General features: G+C 45.6%; 1 pseudogene; it reads left to right on the forward strand.

Annotated features, from left to right (window-relative positions):
• LOC109321824 overlaps positions 1–4,264 on the forward strand; it is a 14,824-nt pseudogene extending 10,560 nt beyond the window's left edge.
• Positions 4,265–5,674: the final 1,410 nt, after the last annotated feature.

Here is a 5,674-nt window from a genome sequence, read left to right on the forward strand (position 1 = left end):
CAATAATGACTCCAAGATCCCTTTCTGCCTCCATGCTCTCAAGAAGGGAGTTTCCCATCTTATAAGTGTACTGCTGGTTACTACTGCTCAAGTGCAGCACCCTGCACTTGTCAGTATTGAAACGCATCCTGTTTTTGTTAGCCCACCCCTGCAACCTATCCAGGTCTTAATGCAGTCTTTCCCTCCTTCCTAGTGTGCTCACCCCAAATTTTAGTATCATCAGTGAATTTAAACAGGCTGCTTTTCACCCCATCATCCAAATTGCTGATAAAGACCGAGGTGAGCCAGGGGGGCTTTCCGGCACTCCTGCCCCCCTTGCTTCTTGTTGGGATGGTCACCCCTTGGGCCCTGAGTATCGTCTCCTTAAGGAACAACTGCTCATCTTGGGCACTGAGTTCCCCTGCTCTTGAGAACCCCAGCGCCTCTCCCACTAATCTCAACTCGTTGAAGTTGGCCTTCTTGAAGTCTAGGGCTACCACCTTGCTGCATGCACCTGACAGCCTGCGCTGGATAGTGAATTACAGCAAGTGATGATCGCTATCACCCAGGTGGTCAAGAACCTGGAGGCCCTTTACCAGGTCGTTGCCTGTGGCCAGGATCAGGTCCAACAGGGTATTTCCTCTGGTGGGACTGTGAACCTCCTGAATTAAGTGGAGGTCCTCTATCTTGGCCAGGACCTCCTGGAATGGTCCGATCTGGCTGACTGTTCCTCCCAGCAGATGTCCCAGCAGATGTCCAGGTAATTTAAATCACCCATGACAACTACATCCCTGATTTCCTGATGGGTTTGATGATCAGGTCTCAGTGACACTTTAATTAGTTATCCTGTTGGACCCACAAAGTTATAATGCTCAGAGCACACTTGATGTGACAGTGATGCTTGTCGTAAGCTACTGGCAGCTTCATGGTTAGGCCACTCAACTGGAATGTGACAACATGTATTCTATTCTACTTCTTTGCCTGATTTAGATCAGACATTGAATGAAAATCTTCTAGGAGACTGTTTTAACTGCTAGACTTTGAGACTGTACTGTAATCCTTTGAAACCATTACATGTGGGGGTCTCTTTTCCTTTGGCAGATTTTTTTATCATCAAAGTGGCTTTTTTTTGTACTTAAAGGTAGCCACATAACTCTATTTGTATTAACAACTATGTACCTGTACACCTGGGCAAAATAAGCAAAAGCAAAATAGAGAAGGACCCTCCTTCGTTGAAGCCCTAGTAGCTGAGTGACTAGGGTACTTACCTGGGAAGTGAGAAACCAACTTTCTGGAGGGGATGAATTACTCTAGAACAGGGGTTTTCAACCTTTTTTAGTAAGTGTACCCCCCACGGGCAGACACGGGGTGGGGTTGAGGCATGCAGCTAGACACAGAGTGGCAGGGGAGAGGTGGCATACAGCTGGATGTGGAGCAGTGGCAGCACAGGATGGGTGGTGGCAACAGCAGCCACCGTGTGTGAACTTCCCTGGCTTTCCTGCTCTGGCTCTGCTCTTGGGAGGTGGTGGCACAAAGTGGTGGGTGGTGGTGCTCCATCCCAGCCTGCCTGTGCGTACCCACTACAGCCTTCCCAAGTACCTCTGGTTGACAACCCCTGCTCTTAAATACGCATTTCTCTGACTTTCCAACACAGTTATCTAACCATAAGAACTTAGGTCAGGCACTATCCAGAGCCTTCTCCATTGCTCCTTTAGGAAATGAGCCACTGCCTTGCACCAGATTTACTTTATTAGTCGTTGGGGGAGAAATGATGGAGGGCAGTGTAGAAAAAAAGAAGTTTCTGCTTCCCTGGGTGCAAGTCTCTAGGCTACAACCCAGGACCCCTTTTCAGGACATGAGCAATCATATTGAACCACACAACTTCTGGCTTGTTTAGTGTCTTCTGGCTCTACATATCTTCAAAAGGCATGACAGAGTAAAGCTTGGATAATGACTGACCTATGATGTGGTGTTTAGTGTGCTGTGCTAGGAAAGCAGGGACATAGAGGTTCAAACCCCCTCTGAGCAAGGAGGGGAGAGCTTGGAAGTCTGGCCTCCAGCTTCCAGGACAAATCTCCTAGCCATTCAGTTAATGAAGCTAAAACATATAAGGACCCTTGTTTTCTTAACACCTGCTAGCCATGGGTTTTGGACTGCCTATATTTTTCAGCCTTTGATGCCAGTACATATCTACAATGGCTGCATTCAGACATGTGTGGTCATGCAGTATGTGGTGCTGCAGACCTGTCTCTGGTGTCATACATTTGAGTGTTTTCTGCACTGCTATCTTGCGGGGTGGGGGGGGGAGTTGATCCTGGTAGATCCCAGGATAAAAAAATATCTGCATGGAAAAAAAAAATAGGGTGGCACACATGGCTGCAGAATGTGCCATGCAAAACTGGAGCCTGGAATGCTGGAGCCATGCTCTGGCTGCCAGCCAGGCTCCAAGCTGCAGAAGTGTCACAGTTGTGGCTTCCCTGACCCCCAGAGCCCCAGGTAAGGGTGCTGGAGCCAGCACTGTTGCTGGCACCAGCATCCCCTACCCCATGCATCAGAAGGCACGTGGCATGAACATTCCTTGGGACAAATAGTGGTGGCACAAGGTGTGCTGCTGCTTCTTGTCCATGGGGAACCAAACGTCTGTGCTTGCCTGCATGCAGCCAAGGGGTGTATACCTGTAGGGAAACATGTATATGGCTAGTGCATAGTCTACTGTACATGCTCAGCCTATGTACATACTGCATGTGTGGCACTGATGTCAAGATGGTACTGATTTGGAGAGTGATACTGGTCTGCGGTAGCACAAAAAACTGGACTCCATGGATGAGCCATGACAGCTACAGAGCCATGTAAGCCTTGCTACTCGTGGACTTGGTGATTAACAATACCTGCTTCTGCTTCCATCGCCTCTCCTCAGCTGTCAAGCTTAAGCTACTGTTGGGGAGTGTGTACCTGCCTGGCCAGGTGATGAATAAATTGAAAGGTTCACTAATTGACATTAGCTAGCTTCTTACCCTGGTTTCAGAACCCTTGGTTTTAATGGTAGCTGATACAACAGTAGAAGATGCTAGCTACCTTAACCCTGATCTGAAGAACAGAATCCCAAGTATTTTAGGAAAACTTAAAGGAAAAGTAATATGAAATTATGGGGCAAAAGAAATATAAAATGTATGCTATGTTGCCACTGGAATGCTGTTGGAATTCTGTTTAATATTTAAACAGGAATCTTTGACAGTACTTTCTGCTAGGAGTCTTATTTCCCCAATGCAATGTTTCCAATTGAAAACAAAATCTAAGATTGCCACTACCTAATAAGAATGCTAGCAGAAGTACACAGAAACTGCACAACAGCTGAAGAAGACAAACAAAGCATCTTTGAAAGCCAAAAGGGGCAGTCTGGTAAAAAAAACAATACAGCAATACCATTCAAAAGAAAAAGACATACAAAAAGCAAAACAAAAAAACCCCAAAACCTTCATTCTGGAATTGCATAACACTAATATTTTGGAAATATTCCTCCTTCAAGAATATATTAGCTCAAAGGAAGTGGAATGAAGCTAATATACCTCAGATATGGATACAGTTGGTACTGTCTGTGAAGCAAAAAGACTCTAGATACAGAAGTGGTAGGAAAGCAAACCAAAGAGGAAACCGTAGTGTAAAATACTACTCCAGATTATGCAGTTGGCTGTGTGTGTGTGTAGAAACTTGGCTTTATGAATAACAAGTCTGCTCAATCTTCTACAATCTATTTGCCTACTACTCCCAGCATGGTGCTATCTCCTATATTTAAAACCCTGAAACAGTCACCTAGCTGTACTTGAAAGACCTTCCTGATTTATAGGCAGCCAGAAGAACCTGTAGCTCCAAGCACAATTCCTATTCCTGTTCATTTCAAACAAAGAACTATGTACAATACTAACTCAAACCCTCCTATAACTACATTTACTTTACCTCTAATAGCTACTGTGCTTCCTGCTATTTCCCCTGCCCTATCAGCACCAGCACTGATCCCCAAAATTCACAATCATTGAACTTAGTAAGACCCAGAGAAAATCCTTGCCAAAAGGTGACAGCATTCAGGTGAAAGTTAGTGAGCACGGAAGTGTCACTATTAAAGGTAGATGGCACTGACAGTATCATCAGATTAGTCGATGCAGTCTTTGTAATGAACTATGGTATGGGCCAGTGGACTAGACTCATCAAGTACAAATGTATAACTCATGTCACTGAAGGGATTTGTTACCAACAAACTGTGAACTACATCAAGCTTAGAATCAGCTAGCCCATCTATCATGTCAACTGTACAGCATATATCATTCATGTGTGGGTTTCTTCTTACCTGCCAGAATAGAAACCATGGATCTTTGAACTAACTGGGCTTATGTGAATACAGTGTGAAGATGGTGTCAGACTGATATTCTATTTTATGTTATTTTAAAGGGGTTGGGGCATGGAAAGTTAACATATTTTCTTTCATTAAAGCCCACAGATTTTACTGCAGAAATGTTTTCTCAGACTTACATAGGTTTCCATTTAAAATAGGCACTTACAACTATAGTTCTCTTTGGGTATTCCTATGAATTAGTTGAAGTAAATCTGTTGTAGGGGTAGATGCCCAGTGTCTAAAGACTCCTACTATATTTTTATCTGATTTTTTGTGGGGGTTATAATTTGGGTTTGAAAAGCTTTGCTAACCTTGCTATATTGTGAACTCTCTTAGAGTGCTCATTCATCAGTTCCAGTGTGGGGTGCTCCAGGAAAGAAGTGACAGAGAAGAGAACACTGACATACAAGGCCATCCCTAGAGTACAGCGAATCAGGGTGACCACACTGGGCCTCGCACTTCGGGGCGCCTCATGGAGCTGGGCAGAGCAGCTCTGCCCTCCCTCTCCCCCTGCAGGGCCTGCCTTGATGCTGGCAGCTCCACACCATGCTGCGGAAGAAGTCCAGGGATTCCCCCCAGGCCTGGAGGAGACCTTAGCCCATGCCCTCCCCTTGCAGGGGTCCCACAGGCCCCATGCAGTGTTAGGGTAGCCCTGCATAGTCTGATTTTCCCTGGGCCCCACACCCACCTATGTTTACCCCTGCTGACATAGTTCATTTCTTGGGGAAAGGGAAGGAAGAACACAACACTTTTGGATGCTGGAAGATGCAGGTCCTCTGTGTTCTATGGAGTGCCCATATGTGTCCTGAAATGCTTCTTTTTCAATTTTTTCTAAATAGTACCAGTTTCCTTCAGGGTCATTTTTGGAGAGCTTCTGCCATTTGGGATTGGGGGGAGGGCTTCAAAGGGTGTGTAAGTCTACACAACTCTTTGAAACACTTCAAAGTATTTCATAGATCTCATAGATTTCATAGACATTAGGGCTGGAAGGGACCTCGGAAGATCACCAGATGGCAGGAAGTCAGCTGGCATCATAGGATCCCAGCAAGATAAGCATCCAATTTGCTCTTGAAGGTGTTCAATGCAGGTGCTTGAACCCCTCGGATGGCAGGCTGTTGCAGACCTTAAGGGCTCGGACAGTAAAGAAATTCTTCCTTATGTCCAGCCTGAAATGGTCCTGCAGTAATTTATAACTGTTTGACCTCAACATCCCTTGGGACGCTCTGGTGAACAAACGTTCCCCCAGATCCTGGTGGTCACCCCTGATAAACTTATAGGTGGCCATCAGATCACCCCGAGCCTGCGCTT

This window comes from Crocodylus porosus, unplaced genomic scaffold, assembly GCF_001723895.1.
Source record: "Crocodylus porosus isolate Cpor-Errol unplaced genomic scaffold, CroPor_comp1, whole genome shotgun sequence".
Lineage (NCBI taxonomy): Eukaryota > Metazoa > Chordata > Crocodylia > Crocodylidae > Crocodylus > Crocodylus porosus.